The sequence below is a fragment of the Tyto alba genome, unplaced genomic scaffold (genome assembly GCF_018691265.1).
Source record: "Tyto alba isolate M040663 unplaced genomic scaffold, T.alba_DEE_v4.0 Super-Scaffold_6, whole genome shotgun sequence".
In the NCBI taxonomy this organism is placed as follows: domain Eukaryota; kingdom Metazoa; phylum Chordata; class Aves; order Strigiformes; family Tytonidae; genus Tyto; species Tyto alba.
This window is the reverse complement of record NW_024881327.1, coordinates 29,277,357-29,299,257: the sequence shown is the minus strand read 5'-3', so window position 1 is coordinate 29,299,257 and position 21,901 is coordinate 29,277,357.

Here is a 21,901-nt window from a genome sequence, read left to right as displayed (position 1 = left end):
TCAAGACTGATCTCAGCTCTCTGGTCCAACCACCAGATATTTTTGTGCTTGTAGCCTATTACAGGCAGAATAAAGAAAGAACATAGTCCAGCAATGTAGTTGTGTAGTTCACTCTGAGCCTGCAAGTTGGTCTGTCCACAAAACCCCAGAAACAGAAGCAATGTTCAAATGCCCAAGACCTCATAGTCTCAAATCTGCAGGAGAGAGCAACCAGAGACTGCTTGTTTTGGGTATCAGGAAAAAAAAAGAAGATATTTAAAGAGGCAGGAACTTATGGATTCATTTGTTCAGACTGATAGAAGCCATTAAATGTTTGCAAAGCAGTTTTTCTCTGTAACATTACACTTAATGGGAACAAATTAGCTGAAAGATATGATTGCAAGAATGGTAACAGCAGGATTCTGTATGAGCTTCGAGTTTACAGAGTGTTTTTTCTTCTCCATAAAGGAAAGTGCTCTTAATGTATAACTTCTGTGGCATTGTAAGTGAATAAAAGATGGCATAATTCTTTGCCCTTAAAATTGACTTAAGTTAGATGATGCACAGACACAGATAAGATATAACTATGAACTATTGTATTCTTCAGGACTGGCACAGTTCTTGTAGACTAGGACTTTTTTAATCAACAGGATAAACCTAGTTATAATAAATTAGCAGAAGTTACGTGGACCAAATTTTGTGTTAAATGGGCCAAATGTTAGTACTGGCTGTGAGAAAATAAAAAGAAGCTATGGAGAGAGTGTTACTGAGACATTCACGGAAAGAACCAGATGAAGCTGTATCCAGACTGATGGCAACAGTAGGGTTGTGGGACAGTTGTCAAAACTGATACCCAGTAAAGCATTAAGACATCATGCAAGAAGACAAACATCTCAGACCCTAAGTGTTAAAAAGCTATCCCCATCAGAACTTGCACTGACATCCAGCCACACACTCATAATACAAATGAAATGGCTCTGACGCTTAGTCTTTTGACATTGCGTTTCAAAATTTGCTGTATTAAATAGACTTCTGCTATTCCTAGCATCAGACCTCAACACTATTACAACGAAGAATCTACAGAGGATATGTAATTTCAAAACCAGTATGTGATCTTGTGTAGTCAGTATATGTTGGCTTATATAGTGCTCAGTTCTTCTAAAAAGTAAGGTTTAGAGGTTTGATCAAGACCACATAACAAAGGTGGCAGAGCAGAATATGATTTAGGATCAACCACCTACCATATGGCACTTACTTCTCCATCCGATGCTGCTTCTTGATCATGCTAAGTTAGTCACAGCTCTAGCAACAGAAATAGGAGGAGTTGTTTATCATCCTCAGTGTAGTAATGATACCTCAGGCCACGATGACAAGTAATTGAAACAACAGGGGTCTTAGAGATACTTAAAAGCAGAGATCTTAAAATATACAGAAACTGGTGTAGACAAATGGAATGTGTAACTAATAAATTGCCAGCTATCTGCAGTATAATATTACAGCCCAAATTCAGTCATTCCAGAGACTTCCACGGTACCACTTGCTACTCTTCCGAGTGTAAATCTCCATCAGGCTGACGCTAAAATAACAGCAATAATAATAATAATTAGCTATTCACACATACATTTGCCTAAAGGGATTTCCACTTGTAAATGCCAGGCAGGTGAAGAGTAAATTTAACACCAAGGTGTGACAACAATCACATCCAATTAAGGACTTGGTGCTATGCAGTACTGAATATCTATGGCATAAAGCTAATGAGGAGTTAATCAAGTAAATAGTGATCTTTATAAATATTGTTGACTTATTGTATCTTGTTGTGCTGGCCTGAAAATATGTCATACTGGCTACAGATTTAGAGATTAAAACCAAAACAGAGTGATTTCTCCATGGTTGCATTTGCCCTGAAGAGATGTCATGGAGCCCTTTATTATAAGATCTCAGGAAGGAAGGATACAATCTTCAAAATAACTCTTATGCCATCAGACCCACTGATGTGTATTTCTCTGTGTTCTTTATTAAATGAGATTGCATTTGATATTTTTCATTTGCCTTTATGATCTAATAATAACACTTTACCTACCCATCTGAAGAGGGAAGACATATGGAAAATTACAAATTGTCAGTAGTGGCAAGGTCTGTTTAAAAGACTGCTTAATGTAGTAATATCTTGTTCGTAGTTCTGCTTAGGAATCTGCCTAATGAAGAAATATTTGTGAAGGTCGCGCTTGTGCCTACATATTGTAGGTACACTTTTATCTATGACTAATAGGCTTGAGCCTCCATGATTTAGGTACACTCCTATCTGTGAAAAACAAGATAACAGAGGAAGGACGCCTAGGCTTGCAAAACTACCAGATGCAACCAGTAACAATATATGATGACAATAACCATGCAGGACATTGTTAAAATAATATTGTTGGCTACATGTTGTGTGAATAGGTCTGAGACACTTAATGATAATCTGATTCTAAAATTAATCCAGGGCTTTGGGCAGATTCAGAATGCGTCATCAGTAACTGCATGTCTACCCTTCCCTAAATCAGCACAGAATCCAGTTCCTTGGGGAATTTTTACTACTAACCTTACCTCTACATGGCAGCATATGTGGCAAGGGAATGTGAGCAGTCTAAAGTGGACTAATCAGGAAGGCAATTATTCTCTCAATTTCAAAATGGTAAATGGTACTATTGTGGGCTGTAATATAACCAAACTCCCTACACCATGGGCAAAGGAAATCACCTACCGTCCTGCGGGAAGACGAATGTACAAATACACCATGGGGTTGTCAGGTTCCATCAATCCTTCTGAAGGGGCTTCATAAAGGAGAATGGGATCATACTGAGGAAATAAAATGGTGCCTGAAATTTGAAGGATCTATTGGTAGACCTACAAGTGCCAATTAGGTACGGGAATATAAACCTAAACAATATTGCAGCTGATAAGGTGAACAGGAAGTGGAACTGTAGCAGGATCTTTACTTGCAACTCTACAGACCCAGAGATAGAGGCACTACCCTGCGACAAAGTTATAACAGTTGGGTTGTGCACATAGAAACAGGACAATACCTCTTAATGTTACTTGGTTGTACCTGACTAACAATAACACCTGGTCTAACATATATTGCACTGAAGATAGAGTAGAAATCTTAGGTCCAATGGTATGGGTTAGTAGTGATGGAGAATGGACCACCCATGCTCCCCTCGGGGGACAGGTTAAAGAATGGACTCTAGAGTTACTAACTCTATGTCCACTGTGGAAACAAGCACCCTTAAGGCCTAAATGGTGGTTGCGAATGAAAAGGGAAGATACGTGGTGAGGGCCTAGTATGGGATGTAGGGTAGGATAAGTACTGGAATCCTTATTTTTACCAGGTGTCTTGACACTGGAAAACAAACTAGCTATATATAATCTAACCTTCCAAGTAGAGAGTTTAGCTAATGTGACAGAACAAGGCTTACGAGACCTAAAAGTTCAATTACAAGCCACAAGTAAAATGACTCTGCAGAATAGATTAGCTTTAGATTTTATACTTGTCAAAGAACAGAACATGGACTATGTGGCTATCTTGATCTAAGTAATGATACTTGTATTCACATTCCAAATGTGACCCAGTATCTAGGGAATCAAATAGAGAAAACACAACAAATTGCTCAACACAGTAGGGGTATTAGAGAAGAACTGGAGGGAAACTGGTTAAATACTATTCTGGAAAATTTGGGATTCTCCTTATCTGGAAGGATAGCATCGTTGTTGCAAAACTTAATAGTAGTTCTTACAGTGATAGTAGTAGTAGGTATTATGATTGTTTGCACTAAAAACCTCATAGTAAGAATAGTACAAAAATGTGGGCCGGTATAGTAGCGCACTGGTATCAGGGATATGAAATGTTGCAAAAGAATTTTCAAGAATAAAAGAAAAAGAGGGGAATGAAGAAGTACACTACTATCTGTGAAAAACAAGATAACAGAGGAAGGACGCTGAGGCTTGCAAAACTACCAGATGCAACTGGTTTCATGGTCACAGCTGCAGGGAAAAGGGGAAGATAGAACCAAGTTCACGGAAGGGACACTGTGATGAAGACAAGAATGATGAAGTAAACCACCACCAGAGGTCCTGGAAGACCACCTAGAGACTGTAGTGCGCATGTGGAAATAGGCGGCAACATATTATAATGGTTTCTCGGAAAAGTAATGAAGACGATAATTAGTTCTTAGAAATTACATGAATATGTAAGTGAATTGTGTATAAATATCATAAACTTCACTGTGGTGGTATGCATACTAGGAGGAATGATCCCCTATGTGTCCAGCATATGGAATAAAGAATACCTGCTTAATAGCTATTATGGCTGTTGAGACTGAATTCTCGGCATCACATCACTCTCTATTTTCTGCATCATTTTATCCAGTACTTTCGCTTTTAAGATGGTCCTAGAATTTATAGTACTATTCCATGTACTGTATGCATTTTGGGCATATATTTTATGCATCTGAGATATATCATACTTAACAGAAAGTTTTGCAAAACCATAGTCTCACACTGTAATGAGATAGAGAGATTAAGGCTATTTTAGTACTTTGGCTACTGGATGGCAGATGAAGGGCAATATGATTAAATGCAAGATAAAACTGTGAGCTGAGTGATAAAACCAGACAAGTACATGAAAGATTCTTCTGTCAGAGGTTTTTCTTATTTGTCATGTAAATATTGCCTGAATGCACTATTACTGAAACTAAAGTTTGTAATTTTGCAGCTAGTAATTTTCCATTAGAGGTACTGTTTCATTTATCACTATGGGACTGTCTTTGTGTTACCCGAAAAGCGGATTCGTGCCCGGCGTGCAATAAACCAATCTTAACATGTTCAGGAGAGATATTGCATTTTATTCAGGCCTGGGTGCTCAGTGGACTTTTCCACAGATCAAGCACACCTAACTGCAGGTTTAGGTGCTTCTTTTATACACAAAAAATCGGAGGTTAGTACTTTTTCAAACACGTCTATTAGATACTGATTGGTTGGTGATTAAAATACAATTACAATACAGATTACATAATGCTTTTATCACTCTTCATGCTCAGGGGAAGTGTTCTTAAACATTAATGGATATCTGAAGGAGCTGGGTTGCATGACTCATTCAATCAAGCTGTAGACATAATCAAAGGGGGTGAGAAATGCTTCCAAAGGATCTGCATTCTTCAAGCATCCCAAACTTCCAGTGAATTCAGTACAGAAGAATTAAGATGAGGTTTCCATCCTTGCAGGTCTCCTGGTACTTTCTGTACGGCAGAACTGAGACTAAACCATCTCCCAGAGCTCACATGGGAGCGGCACAATTGCCCCTTTCTGTATGACATTTGTTACATGCATTTCTAGTCCCTGGGTTGGATTTAAGCACTCTATGCGTGACCTGCTGCCTGTCCCCTGCCACATCTCCTGGGGATGGAGACCTCCCTATCACCTGGGGATGGAGACCTGCTGTGCAGCCCTGAGTGACTTGGTAATGAGCTGCTACTGCTGAAGTTCTGCCGTCCCTCATGGATATGTGACACCCAGGAGTAAAATGGAATTATCACTATAAAAAAACCTGATCTTTTCATGTCTGTAATTTGTTCCTGTGTTTGTGTGTTATTGCATTGCATTAAGCTCCCTCTAAAAATAAAAAGCTACAATTCATAATCAGAGAGAGAGAGAATAATGCTGGGAATCCCAGATTACTGAAAAGGAGAGGAAAAAACCAACACAAAATTGCTGCCTGAGATGATTAAAGACACTTCAAAATTTTATAGGGAACAGCCTGCAAAATTGTTACAGAAAATGGTTGGAGATAAGGCAGAAAAGGAGTTGGTTATCAGAGGAAGAAGTTGGGGATTTTTTTTGAAAAAAAGTCACCATATGAAAATATTCTCTCTGGTGTCCAAAAAAAAAAAAAGGTGCCCAGAGCAGATATACCCACAGAATATATAGATGATCAGTGTCCCATGCTTCATTCAATCAGGCAATCAAGATAATTAGAAAGTATGGGAAAGATTGATTAATGGCCAAGACAGACATTGAGTTGACCTTTTCTTTATTACTACAGCAGTACATTTAAATAGTCTCCACTTAGTAGGGTTTAAAATAGAAAACTGAGCTGTTATAGATATAGTAAATGTGTAACTAAGAATGCATGATCTAACACCCCTATTCTGTAGCTTGCTTCCCACCTTTAATCTCCACATCATCTTATCTGAATAGGAATTAGTTTAATTTCTTGAATCCATGCTCCAGCAGCAGTACTAGTTACTATCTTAGAGACACGAATTTATTTAATTATAGTAAAATAAATATAGTTTTAAATGTTTTAAAATTGAAAATACGAAGACCTAGGGGTCAGTGCTACTTTGTGAATTAGCATCAGTCATGTTATTCAGGGGAGTAGGACCAGGGGAATTGAAACAGACTCCTCACACTGGCAGCCCCAGGCTCAGTGATGAATAAGAAAACTATTCCAGGGCTTCCCGGTGGTACATGCTGCTAGGAGAGCCTTGTGTGTCCACAGCTGGGTAACCTGGGATGCTCCTTCTTCATGTCGGAGTTTTTGTCTCATCGACCCGCAGCACCAGTGCCAGCAGTGACAGTGGCCGAGCACAGGGAGCAAACAGAAATCTCAAGGGGGAAGAAACTTTGCTAAGGCAACTTTAGCAGTATTAGCCAGTCTCCTGGCTATGAAGGGAGAGCTACCAAACAGGCTAGAGGGTAGGAACAGTTTGTGATGGGGACTGGGTCAGTGCATGGTGTAGGAAGGGGACACCGTGCAGGAGAGGCTTGCAAGGCTTTTCGGTACCCACAAAAAGAGGTCCTGAGCCTAAATGTGTGGCTGGCAACTCTCATCTGAGAGGGGCTGAAAATATAACACGGGTCACAGGGCTGGCTGACTTGTGCTGCTGGGCCGATGGTGCGGAGCTGGCCACCTAAGCAGCAGATCTCAGGGCCCAGCAGCGCTGCCCCAGTCACGCAGGGAAGCGGGGACTCAGGTGTATCCAGGGAATATCCCCCTTTGGAGAAGGATTTAATTTACCTTTTTACACAAAACATCCCTCACTCCAGTGAGAAATACAGTGAGCTGGGCTCTATAAGGTGACCCTAATAGCAAATGTAAATGAGAAACAGAGGTAGGTACAGACACTTCTGGGAGGCAGAGAGTGGGAATGAATGATGCGCGATTTTGCCTGGAGGCAACCCAGGGCAGCAGTGTTGTCAGATCTCACGGAAAGATATTGCACTGTGTATCCTGCCCTCAACAAGGGCTGGACAGCAAGTGGCGTGGGTCTGAGCACCACCAGGCCCGCTGAGGAGGGCTAAGCTCCACACTGAGGGCCGGTGATACCTGCGGAAGAGTCACAGCGTTTTCTCAGCTGCTGAACTGAAGAACGGCATGTAGAGCTCCGGGCTGTTTGCTGAACAGTGCTCTTTCTCACAGGCAGGTCTGCAGGGAAAAGAGAGGGAAGTTTATTAGTAAAACTGGATGAAGGCATTTAGAAAGAAAAGTATGTATTTGGAAAAAAATCCACATGAGTCTCTGTGGTATAATGCAGGTGAAATAAATGAATTTCTACAGAGAATATGTTTGCAGAAGTTTACAAAATCTGCAGGGAAATTATGACATTAAGCAATGTTTACAACTACAGAACGGTGTTTGAAGCAAAAAATGTTATGCCAATTCCTCCCCCCCACCACTAGAGTGTTAGCCTTTTAGTTTTGTAGAGTTGAAAGCCACTGACATATTGTATGAAAAGTTTTCTTCTGTGAGTTATCTCGATTAAGCAGAAACAATCTTGATCACCATCACTGGATCAGACATTCAGCTCATGTAAATCAGCAGAACTCCTCTGGTGTCAATAAAACCACCTTGATTTACAGTAGCAGGAGATCTGAGTGGCATATTGCTTTGAAAAATTGAGGTGTACGTTTATTCATTGTTTCACAGGTAGAGGCTTGATCTGCTCTGGCGGGGCACAGCCTTGCTGTGTCAGGCAGCTCCGCCGAGGTCCCTGCAGGCTCAGGAGGACAGGGCTTGCTTACAGCATGCATTTTGCAGGATCAGCTCCTCACTGAATAGGAGCAAATCCAGCACTTCCTGAGGAATGCCTCTTTATCCTAACCCATCAAAAACACACTTGCAATGGCAATTAATTGGTTCTGGGATACCCTCCAATGCAAATGGCCATATCCAAAGCCCTCTATTTTGCTGGTTTCAAAGGGCACCAGCTTAGTCTCAAGGGTGTCAGTTTTGAGACTGGTGCTGGTGCTTTATATGCATCTAGGTCACATTTCATCTGTGACCAAACACACGAGCTCTGATCCTGCACTGATCTCGAAGTGGGTGTAGTGCCACGTGGAGCCTTTTTTAATCCCACTGCTCCACTTGCTGCAGTGTGGGTATGAGAGTGGAGTGGGGCACTCAAGTGCATGGAGGTGCTGGTGCTTGCCTGCGTTTGCTGGACTGGGCCCAGGCTTTGTAGTCCTGTTTCTATAGCACTGGCAGGTAGGAGAGACTCCAGAGCTGGTCTTGTTGAGAATGTTGCTCTAATTCAAATACATATGTTTTAAAAAGGCTAATAAGGACACGTGTATCTCATAATGTGAAAACATAGCTGCATTTTAAACTAGAGGGCAACAAACAGCTGCTTTGGAGGCTGCAGAATATGCCACTGGATTAGAGGAGGGTTTGGTTTGGTGTTTATAGTGCATTAAATGCCATAGAACTGATGGTTCAGTGTGGTGAGATGCAGAATATTTCTGTCTAGTGATGAGCATTTTCCACTCTCATTGACTTCACTGGAGGAAACTGAGGGAGCTCAGCACCTTGGAAGGTGGCTGCAAGCTCTGACATTTGAATCGTATTAAATAAGTTCCCTTAGTGGGATATGCATTTCCCCTCCCCCTAAGTTTCAAATAATACTACTCCTTAAAGTAGGAACAAACATTTTACTTATGGCTAGAATGCATTTATTGGTAATTTTCACATAAATCAACTTATATGAAAATGTATTCATAATCCAAGCCTTCTCTATAGTGATAAAATGTTTCTGCTTCTGTGGTAGAAAATAGCTTATTATGCAAACAGCATTGCTAGTGTTACATTATGCATGGGATTCACCTGGAGAACATCACAAAAGCTTCAACCAAAAGGAAAAAAAAGAGGGGAGAAAATCGGGTGTTCCATTTACTGCACCACTTGCCTATTATAATTAGCTGTAAATGAGCTGATATCTGTACTTTGAAATGTATTTCATATATGCCTTGGTAACACTATACAAATAAGAAAAGCAGAACAGAATGGAAGAATATGAAACTCACCAAGGAATGGCCTTGCAAAATGTCACCCCAATTAAAAAGCGAAAGCCAGTTGCCATTTTAAAACTAGTTAGTTGTATTTACTTTGAGAATACCTTGGTTATATTTATATACTACTTGATTTAATTCAAGATGCTGCAAGTTCCCACCGGGCTGTCATTACGAATGACATTGTTGAGAAGTTTGATTAAATAAGATCTGCTCAGGCTAAAACCCACGTTGCTTTAGATTTTTAAAAAATAATAATGAATAAAAGAATTAGTCCCAGCACAATCATCCAAGGACCAGTGTCTCATGAGGCCTTTCTCACTGAGGGATAAGAGGGTGGTTTTAAAGAAAAGTAGGACGTTCACTGCAATAAGGGTAAGTCCTCTGGAGACAGTGAATTCTTATAGTTGTTACAGTGGCACATCTTTTGAGAAATTCTGGAGAGACATCACACGTGAGAGCAGCTCTTGCCCAGACTTGATTTATTGTTGGGGTTGGTCAAGAAAAGGTGTCTGTGATTTTGTAGTCAGAGGACTGGTTTTCAAGTAGTTCTGAGTCTTTCACAAACCACTCAGTTTTGGCAATGTATATGACTCCCTGTACCAGCCTATCTTGGCCACTGTCTTTATGCCTACTATGTTGTTACATCTCTTAAACATTCACTGAAGGGATTCTTTTGGCTTCAGTCTTCTTGCAGGGGTCAGATGTTTCCATCGTCTTCTCTATACGAGCTTGTAAATGGTGAGCTCTTTACTTCTCTGGTGTTCCTGGCTGTGTCTAGGATCTAAATGAATAACCAGTATTTCCCTGAATCACTTGGTTCTGAAAACATTTGGCTAAGCCAGAGCAATCTCTTTCATGATGTGTTTGTTTGATCAGCGTTTGTGACAAAGGCAGGACAAACATAAGCAGGGCTTCACCACCCATCACAATCTTTCGGTCTTGCCAGTTGTCCAAGAGACAAAGTTAGCCCAGAGAAAAGCAAGATGTCACCGAAGTGAGGAAGGGAGATGCTGTGAATGAAAACTGCTGTGTGGTGTCACTGCTCTGTGGCTTGCTGTCAGCCAGCACGCATCCCTCAGCAAGGGTACAGGGCTTCGCAGCGCCCTGTCGCCAGCAGCACGACTGGTGTTAGCACCTACCAGCTTGCCTAGTCTGAGGCAGCCTGAAACCTTGTGCAAATCTCTTTGTGAATCAGCAGTTTGCAACGGTGGTGTTCCCCAGACAGTCCCTGGGGCTTGGACTGAGTCTGGCCAGGAAGGACTATAACTACAAGTTGATGCTTTTTCTAGCCCAGCCCAAAATTTGCTGTGTCTTTTCATGTCCCTGGCAGATACGGCTGTGTTCACCTGTTCTGAGAGAACCAGAAAAGTTATACAGTGCATGATACTATTATATCCCCAAACCCTGAGCATGGAAGGGTCTGGTCTTTGCTTCCCAGTCACTAGCCATATGGCTGGCGCAGGAAAGCATGCTCTGACCTCGGAAGACGGTGGCTGGTAATGTCCCACTGCTGGGATCTGGGGTTTAGAAAGTCAATTCTGCCTCATGAGTTGTCACATCAGCATCACAGTTCTGCTTAAGCAAGAAGCTCTGTGGGGTTCTGTGTGCAGGGAACTGTACCTTTCAGCACAAGGCAGCTCAGACCAGCTGTTACACAGCACTGGTATCCTCTGCTTATCAGGTAAAGTTGGGTGCTGAATGAAGTGGGTGTCTTATGCTTTTTGTCTCTGGATGGCTACTGAATGACACAAGGCAAGAGGAGAAGAAGCAGCTAAAAAAGTATCCTGAGAAAAAGGCTGGAAGTTGAATGGTACAAGTTGAAACTCTCTGAAAATGCTCCAGACAATTAGAGATGGTTTAAATCTCACTTCCCCATCCACAAGATATGGATGCTGGCAAACAAGAAGATAATCAGACGGCAATTTTGTTTCTGGCAACACTTTGATCTGAGGTGGCTCACATGCTTAATGGTTTTCATTTAACTCTCTTTTGGAGACATCACTGGGAAGTGATGAAAAACATCACAGAAGAAAAACACCTTGCTAGCATTATATACATATACTATATATAAAAAATACGTAGTATGTATATATACATATATATACACATGCAAGCATATATGTATACCTATCTATATCGATATATCGATATACCTATATATCAATATATCTATCTATCGATATATCAATATATCGATATATCAATATATCTATAAATGCAAGACTGAAAAAAGAAAAACATAATCTGTGATTCATTTAAGGCAAACAAGCCAATCCTGGGGTCCAAAGTCTTTAGTAAGAGACTAGATCATGATAAGAATCTGGGGCAAAATACTCACAGGAGTGACTGTCTGAGAAGTCAGAATTAATCTGTGGCAAAAAAAAATAACATTTCTGAAAGATGGCAACTGAAGCTGCATTTTTTCTTATGGAGGCTACATGAGATGACACTTTGGCTGGTAAAGGCAATCCAGAATATTAGATGAAAAGAGAGTGGCAGAAAGTCATGGCCAACAAAAGTAGCATATAGAGATGCACTGAAAACCAATGTAAGCAAAGATAATGCCTGATATTTGTGAAGATATGCAAAATTGAAACGGATTATGTTACTTTTGCAAGAGTGCATACGCCAGCAGAGTGTGCACAGCATGGACAAAGAAGATGACAACAACATCACTAGCTCAGAGCAATTCCTTCTTTGAACAATGGACACTGCTTGCAGAAGATGAGTGGAATATTAGCTTGAAATCGAATGGAACATTTATGAATTTTAAGTTCGACACAGGTAGACAAGCTGGTATGGGGCCTGAGGCACAGATATTATCATGGAGATAACAGGCACAGTCAGTAGGAAATGAGTTGGAAATGTTGGGACTTACAGTGGGAAGCTTATCTCTACCAAGGGAGTGTGTGAACTAAGTGTGTAAAGAAATAATAAATTAAGAAAAAATGATTTTCAGATGTGCCAAAGGTGTGTATGTGTGGAATCTATTTTTGACTTAAAAACATGTAATAAAAAAAATCATGGTTATTAAAGTGAAAAAAGACTGAATCTATTTGATAAGAATTTGAGGAGATCTTCCAGAGGGTAGGCAAGGAGGCAAAAAACCCCAGACTAAATCTGAATAAATCTTTATCTCCCATCTAATGCCTCCAAGACGGGGTTTTCTCTCATCCTAAACCAGAAGGCAAAATCACAGCTAGTCGTTGCTATTGAATCACAAAGTGAGGCATCCATCCATTGTGCACACAATTTCTGGGCATTGTTGGGGAAAAGAGAACCTGTGGTTACTTATTGATACATTAAATAGGATGTGGAATCTAAAGTCTGCTTTTCACAGCGACACCTTTGGAAACATGGACATTGCTGAAGCTACTCTGTGTGTGATGTGCCAGCTGGAAAACTCCCTTAGTGAAAACGTGTGTGGTCATCCGGCATCGTGTCTTCTCAAGGAGCAGCTAAGGAGCTGCTGACTGCACGAGATCATTATATGTGCCCATAGGACAAAGTTATGCTCCTGGGGACAGTCCAGCAGCTGTCCCACCATCCTGCACCCAGTTTTCCCCTTGTCTTGGTTGAGAACTTTCTTTACACTTTCACAGTTATTTTGTCCTATCTCTATCTTGTTTATGATCCTACCTATGTTACAGTACTGATGATTTTTCCTCTTTCTGGCCTTTATTTATTGAATTACCTAATGAAAAGATATTTAATGAGAGCATATTTTGAAGCTCTGCAACTCTTCAAACCTTGGGAGACTGTGAGTGCTCCTGGTTCACTCTGGACTCTGGGTTACAGATCTGTCCCAACTCCCTGGTGACCTTTGCTTCTTTGTCTGTGTGGCTCTCCAAAGGTTATAGAGAAGTTTTATCTCAGCAGGTAATTTCTTTTCTTTCATGAGTTTACTCCTGCAGATGGCTGGTGGGTTGGACTAGATCACAGAGATAAATCTGCAGAAAAGCGACTGAGGAATATTAACTGAAAACTCACTCTGTCCTCAAATCAGCATCACAAGTGCTCTGCCTGGATTTATGAACGAAATGACAGACTGGTGTGAAAATAGGAGCAAGTCTCAGACAGCACATGTGCAGATTGCAATAATGAACACCCAGTCAAAGGATGCTGAAAATCCTGCTGCTGAGTCCAGCATAAGGAAGATGAATCTTTGCTGGTACACAAACGACGATGACCATCCTGACGTCCCTGCTAATTGCAGGGGGCATTGCACTAGATGACCTTTAAAGGTCCCTTCCAACCCGAACCATTCTACAGTTCTATGATTCTATGATCCTGCCTGTGTGCTGCCTAGCTGGTTTTGTTTCTGCATGGAAATGTGTCATGTCTTCATATTCCACCAACTCCACAAATTTGTCTTCTCTTTTGCAGAAGGTTTTATCTCATACCCTAAAAAAATGAAAAGTCACTTAACAATCAATATACTCAGCTCAGTTTAACTAGAAATGAGAAAAAATAGGTTTGAGGCAAACCAGAGAGGCAGAGACAGTTTAGTAGAATGACCTTTCCTCTTCCTACAGTTGTGGCTTCATCAGTAATTGCCTGTTCCTTGTGAGAGGCAGTAGCTGGGCTGGAAAAGGTAGAGTCACTGCATCTCTGCACCCTTCAATATGCTACAGGTTGTGTCTGCTATGATACAAGATAATTTTCCTGCTCTTTATGGGCATGCAAATGCCAAGAGATAATGTGTTTCAAGACTCATGGTATTTTTCTGTTTTGCTAGGAAAAGGATGGGTGTGCAAAGGAAGGGTCCAGTACTGATCTGACATATGGTGAGATAAGACAGCCAGGCAGCAAGAGGTGGCCTCAAGGACTGGAGGTTTCCTGTGAAAGCCTGTCAGTGAGCTAACTGAGATTTTAGGATGGTGGCTGGGAGTCAGAGAGGAGTTGGAATTACTGTGCAGGGATGGAGGGAGGTGCAAAGAAGCCTGTGGGACCATGAGATAAGGTGTCCCTTCAGGCTGTTAGACAAGAGGGAACAGTGCTGCTTCAGACACAAGGCTGGGCTGATAGGGTAATAGCTTGCTATAGTCAAACTGAAGAGCGGGATTATTATGGCTTTGGATAAGAGCTATTAACTATTGTTAAGGTGATTGATCACTTTTATCATTTTGTTATGGAAGGAGTTTCACAATCAAAGCTAATCATGGGGCATTACGGTGCCCCTGTCTGCTTAAATGCTGAAATCCAGAGAGAGACTGTGAGATGATTACAAAAATTGCAAGATTGTCATTTCCATATTGAACATGGACCGGGCAAAAATCGCAGTGACACATGTATTGCTGAGACACCCCATGTAGGGGAAAACACTCGTGAAGTTTGCTTTCAGATTCTGGAGAAGGAAACAAACAAGTTTGCTCACTGTTCTGTTTAGCTTTTCCAGCACACAAAGTTTTTACAGTTTTAAGACTGCGTTGCTGTGCATCTCTTATGGTAGATGTATGTCTGGGTTCTCTGGCACTGACTTCTGCTGCTGCCTGCAAGATTTGCTGAGGTTTCATCAGGGGAAGCTCCGAGAGAGTCTTCCCTGTAAATCTGTTTAAAGCAAGGATCAATAAGATGCACCTCACATGCAGAGGGATGAAGAGTCAGATTAAGAAACAGATTTGAATTCAGTATTGCATGGCCAAAGAGATGTATTCAGGTGTCTCCAGAGCAGCAAGCTGCTCTCCAAGAACACAGGCTTCCATTTTACTTTCTTGCATACTGTTGGTAAGGCCTTTTATGAACCTTTAAGCTGATAAGTAGAAGAGGGGAAAAAAAAATATGTATTAATTAAAAATTATGCAGGTTCTGAGAAAACCAGTTGGATCAAGGCACATAAGTTCTAAGTGAATCCAGTACGGAGATCCGATCAAAAATGGAGGAACTGCTCCATGAGACACACTCTCCAATAACACATGGCTGATCCTACATTAAATTTTGAGATGCCCAGAACATATAAAATAAATTCACAACTATACCTTGATGTTCTCACTAGTGATGAATGAGAGCAAAGAGAATATCTGTTAGCCATACACGCAGTGTCAGGCAAGTGACATCAAGGAAGCAGCTCTTTCTGTGTTTTTTCAAGGCTCATTTTCTCTTCTTGGGGACACCATGAAGAACAACCTACAAAAATAATTAATATCCACCATAAACAGTGTAATGTTCAGCTCCTGTTAGAAGGTGCATGTTCAGCTTGACCTTGCATATAATAGTGAACACAATAGAAATAAGAGGCAAGAGACTGTCTCAGGACTGGATAGAATGGAAAAATAACAATGACACTGGTCTGGCAAGTCAAACTTGGATTGAATTGTACAAATAATAAACAGTGCAATAAGAATTCTGGAAGTAGCATATTATTGTGCACAATATTAGTAACATGCCAAATCAGCAGTGCTTGTGTTCACCAGTGCAACCTCTTGAAATGTTGTTTCCCTGCGATGACTGCCTACTACAGGCAAAAAGGGGTATCTCCTCCTACAGTTTGCCTGCATCAGAGACACCATGAAAAGAAACCTTTCTCTGTCACTACCTTGCTCTAGTTTAGAGTCTGTTACCTCGGGCAGGTCCTTTCTCACATCTTCACTGGCATTTTTCCACTTTTGACTAAGAACATGAACTCTTCTGGTCCTAAAGCTCAATATCTGTAGAATCTGGTTTTGTGCGTAACAGGCCCAGTTTGGCTTTGAAATTATCATCTTCATAATCTATAAATGGGAACATCAGTAAAGATTTCAGCTTTGTGGGGGTCTTCCTGGATCAGTGAGTTTCAGCACAAGTCCATACTACATAAAGTCCCCAAAAGATGCTTATGTGGGTGTTCTTTGCTCTCCTTTGACATGGATGACCACTGATGAGAATTTAACCCATCAATTCATTGGCCATAGCCCATTCATCTGCCACTGATGCAAGAGAAGTCCTGTTCATAGATATTATGTCAGTGGGTAGAATGATACATACATAAGATGAATTTGGAGATCTTTTATATGAGTAAACATACCTGTCTTGGGAGGAGATGATTTTACAGGGAATGGAGAGTCAGTGTCAGCTGCTGTGCCCAGATTTCAGACTGATTTCTGAACAGAGGGGAAAACCAACTCTAAAGTCTTTGAATGTGCATGCTAGCTAGATTAGATTTGTACTGATAGCTTTTGTTTCCGTTCCTTTCTCTCTTGCCTAGTTTAATATGCATGGCTATATATGGAAAAAATGTGTCTCTGTGCTGGCATAGCAAAGATAACCTTGAAGAGTATAAATGAATGTACGTATTGATGGAGCAATTTGTGTTTTTATTGATTTCTTGCTGTGTCTCGCTGAATTCCTAGTATGTAGAATAGGCTGTAACTATTTTGTTATGAAGAATGATACAGAATATATTTTCCCACACCAATTCTTAAGGGACATGGACAATTTATACATGAGAATATGAAAGAAAGCATACAGTATATATTGATTATTATTATTTATTGCTATAAGTAGGATTTAGGGCTCCAGCTAGAGATACAAGACTTGAGATCAAAAAAGTGTGTCATATTTTCTGTATAGGAAGGCAGAGCTGTCAAGATGAAATACCAAGATTTTAAGCCTAAAATACATAGCTTTTGCCAACATGGAGAGAGTTGAAGGTGAAAGGGTGACACAGTGACATGGGCCTGAGAAGAAAGGGTATTGTTGTAGAGCAATGACTAATTCTGTCAAAATGCAAATGGGTGTCTAGAAAATGAAAGGCTGGGCTGGCTCTCCTCTGTGCTGGGGACTGACTAGTGCTGTAAGTGTTTTTCCAAGCAGGTGAAGTGGGGCGAGGTGTCACTGGCATGCAGGGCACTGGGCTGAGATGAGGATGTCAACCAGGTCCAGAGGCAGGTACCACCCCAGGACCTGAGCCTGCACATGCTTCTGGACCTGAGATTCTTTGGTTTCTTTGAAACCAGTCATCTTCTACACGCACACAGGGGTCTGTAAATTAGGGATCTAGTTTGAATTGGTGATGCAGTGATCAGTAGCATTAAACTGTGGTCTGTGGATGTCAATATGGGTAGCTTGGTTGGATTTTCTTCTGTTCATCTGTTTTGCAATCCTTTCTCCTATCACACATTCCACCCGCTCTGAGCAGAGAAATAAAGCAGAGAAATATGTTGAGTAGTAGCTCCTGTGCAGCCTTGCTGGGCTTTGAGAGTGGGCAATGCAGACCCTCCAAGTGCTGTTTAAGGCAGCTCTATCCCAGATTTGAACCAAGCCTCCATTCAGCAAAAGGAGAGGGAACTGCACCTTTCTCATCTGGTTGCTCATGAACCAGGTGGTGAGCAGTGTGTCCATCCTGATGCATGGAAATTAATATCATCAGAGACACCACACTGGGAAGAAGACACCTTCATTTGGCCCAATATTTGCTTTATGAAAATTCCCAGAAGTAGATACCTAAGAAAGCACTATAACAGTGCACATATAGCACGACACCTCTGTTCAGATACCGAAGGAGTTTCTAAGGTAGAGGCTGCCTCTGAACCCATGTTTAATAGGCACTAATGGCACCATCCTCCATGAATGTGTCTAATCTCTTCTGAGCTCATTTATGCTTTCGGCCTACGTGACATCCTCCAGTATTAAACATCACAATTTAATTATATTTTGTGAGAAAACGTACTTCCTTTCATTCCTCTGTAGATCTGGGCCTCCTAATTGTAAATAAGCACATATGGCAATTAATAAGTCTTTTTAAAATGAAGAAGGGAAGTCATGAAGCTGATCACACAGATCTGGCATGTGAGGCTGAACACTGAAATGTGGGAGTAGGCAATGCCGGAGGCCTGAGCAACTAAAGGTTGGGACTGACAAAATGGAATATTAGTACTTTACCAGACCGTGTGAGATCTACAGGCTTACAAGAAATAAAGAGAATAATTATGTGAAAACACGAGACTGTCAGAACAATGATTAATTGCATGATATACATTATCAATGTAGCTGTGGGTCATCATGCCGGTAACTGTGTATGATGAATGCCTGTAAATGAAGATTGGTTTAGCGTATTTCCTTTCCATTAATTTTCTTACCAAAACTTGAACTGCACAGTCTTCAAAATTTGTGTCTACTATGGATTTGTACCATTTTACGGTGGTAGAATATGTTCTTCTTTGTTCTCAGCCCTTTGTTATTGTTTCTATATACCACATTCTCAAGAGAAATACAGAACCTTATTTTGGCAGAGTGATGATCTAAACCTAGGCCAGCTTTTAATTCATGTATTAATAGAGAAATATGCAGATTTAACAACAGTGACTTAAAATTGTGCAGTTTCTATGCATAGGCAAGCTGCAGGGCTCCAGGTATGTCAAGACAGCTCACCCCTGAAGACTGTGAACAAACCTGGTGATCTTTACAGCAACCTAGCAAGCAAAGGGTGTCAGCACATCCTCGCAGGAGGGCAGCCGCTGCTGGCCTCCCCCTGAACAAGTGCCACGGGGACTCCAGCTCAGACCTGGCACTTCTCTTGCCAGCTTGCTTGATCTTTAACATCATTTTCTTGGCTAAGCAACCTGTGTCTACAGACTGCTAATTTCCTCGACCCCCTTCCTCCTGGCTTTGTGGCTTGCAAGGTGAGGGTCTTCCACTTGGTAACTTGGCTGGGGAGGACCCCACAGCTGGCTACCCTCACTCTGCCTCTGATCACGCCATAAAGCCCACCTCCGTGCTTTAAGCACTTTTAGAAAGGCAGATTTGCTTCACAGCACTCCTGTGGAGACAAACTGGAGAGAGGTGAATGGGCCCACAGCTTGTTTGATTTCATGGAAGAGCCTAATTTTCAGTATTCTGTTTTGGGAAAGAGCTTGTGGCTCTTGATCCAAAGGAAAGGCAGGGCACCCTCCTGCTATGCCACCAAAATGGGCTTCTTGAGGCCTGGTTTAAATACTTCCCCGTCTCCATCCCCGTTGCCTCAGCTGGAGTGGAGTCTTGGAGCCCTGCTGCATTTGCTCAAGTGCTGTGCCTGGCTGGGCATCAGACCTCAGCTGAGCTGGTGCCCAAAGATCTCTTCCTTAAGGCTTCTCTGTGTGGAGTGCAGGGGCCAACCTACCTTGGAGCCAACCCCGTCCTGAAGCTCTGACATCTGGTATCCTTCTGACAGAACAGTGCCTTAAATTCAAATCTCTTAACCTGCAAAACACCATATCTTCAAGAATACTGCTACTGCAGGGAGAGGAGAGGTGATGCTAAGGAGCTAGGGACAACAAATTCCCACAGAGCTGACAATAGGGTTGTTGCGTTTAGTAGGAGCTGTGCACAGGTTCCTGTTTCTGTGGGAAATTCCAGTGGAATTTCCATTCTGCGGAAGACACAGGAAAAAAACTTCCTGTAGCACAAGATAGCCAAATGTTCTGTTTGGCATGACTTACATTTACAATTTTATTTTTAATTTAAGATTTCTGAACTAAATAACTTGAGGATAAAATCAAATTATTCTAGACCAAATATGTTGCAACAGATGTTATAACTTTTCGAAAATGTTTTATTAACTGAAAGAAAGTGTTATGGAAGATCTTCCTGAGAGACATTTCAATATCAAGTTATGAATTTTTTCTAATTGAAACATTTTCTGACAGAAGATTTTAAGCACACTGTATATTTGTTTTGCATGTACTTTAAAAATGTTTTTAATGCATTTTTAGAATTTCAAAGCAAATGAAAGAAGAATAATAAAGGCAAAGAAACTCTTTCTGGCATTGAGAACATTTAGTAATAATGGGACAGTGCAAACCCAGAAAGTATTTTTAAAATGGCCTGTGCGCTCCTACTGCTTCACACTGAAAAATAATTGCTTTTGTAAGATATCAGCGTTATTTTATACAATGCTCAGATGTTACATTGCTTTAATTCATTTATGCTGACAATATTGTAAAAAACCCCTCCAGAAGTGCACAGGAGGGGGAAACTTCCTGGGGAAGTTTCACATCTCATGGACCATTTGTACCATTTACTTTTAACAGTAGAAGAGAGTTTCCTGTTTTCATATCTTTCTCTTTGGAGGGAGGAGAGTGGTTTGGTGACAAAGGAGCACTCCAAATACATCAGTGTTGCCAAGGCAGAAATATAAAGCAGTAATTTGAGGATCTTGAGGGCACTGTGCAGACTATTAAACTAATGGAACAGCTGTTGCTGACAGAGGGGCAAGGTTTTCAGGGCTTTGGGAAACTCTTGTAATTACTTTCTAGGTTTGGTAATATTGTTGCAAATGTTGGAAATTCAGACACTAACTGTTCAGCAACTAAATGTAGTGAGCATTTTTTGTGAAAACAACTGAAAGAGGAAGAGAGACACACACATATTTTCCAACAGGATGACGCCAAAAGCCATTTAATGGCCACTCAGAAAATGATGCCAACTCCTTCCAGACCACCAGGTCCTCCACTCAGGACTGCTGGCTAGTATTTCCATCTCAAAGTCTTCTGCTAAGAACATGCACTGGTTCCTCAAAAGGGTGGAACAGAGATCACTGTTTCTTTTTGGGGGTTTCATGCCCACTAGAGCATGAAATGCAGTCAGAGGATCTGCCTGCTCTACAGCAATGCTCTGGTTGGAGCCACGACGGGAGACGTAGGAGGTCTGGGACAAGAGCCCCATTCATCTTAAACCTAGTCTAGCAAGACTGACCTGTGAGGCTGTTGGGTGCAAACTCCTCTGTGTCTGACCATGGTATAAAAAACCCACTATCAACTGCTCTGAGGTCCCAATTCTGATGGTGTGGATAGAGCCTAGCAAACAGGAGCCTGGCTCAGAGCCTAGGGGACAGTAGATCTTTGGGGTGTAGGGAAAAGAGTAACGAGTTTCTGGTTGTTGATTGTTCTTACAGAGGAGGTCGATGTGTGCTAAACTGGAGGGATCACCAGAGCTTCCCCAAGAGCTGCATTTCTCTAGGCTGGTTGGATACTGAGTGGGTGTATTTGGATTTTAGCAGACCTGGGGTATTTAAGACCATATTTTGTCACAATAACAAATTTGGAGTGGCTCTCCTTTTGATCATCAGTGTTTCAAGGCAAATGTAAAGTTGAATAATGTGAAGGGTTGGTGACTTTTGAGTTTTGAATAGCTTCCATAATCTCCATAATCTTCCATAATCCAAAAGTCCATTTTTCCCCGTCTAGATCCTGTGCTTCTACCTGACAGTGACAACACAGTACCTGCTACTAGGACTTGTTTCAAAGGTTTTGTGATTTGGGCAAATACAACAGAAACTGCATAAAATTTTTACTTATTTCTACATAGGTCACTAAAGGAACTTCCGTCTGTTATGAAATACTTATTTTTCAGTACCTCCTGCATGACTGCTAGGTCAGAATCTCATTGGTCTGGATCTTGTACGAATCCATGGAATAAACAGCAGTTTTTGATTTCCAGACTCAGAACGAAGCTCTTGAAGCAAAAGTCTGATTTTCACTGTAAATGCCTAGTACCTCCCCTTCTGAATCTACCAGAAATTTCTGGAACCATACAATCAGACTTCCTTTTTTTTTTTTTTTCAATTTTCTAAAATGATAACAGAGAACTTTTAACAAAAATGCATACAACTGAAGCCACTGCACAAATGAGTGTAGATAAC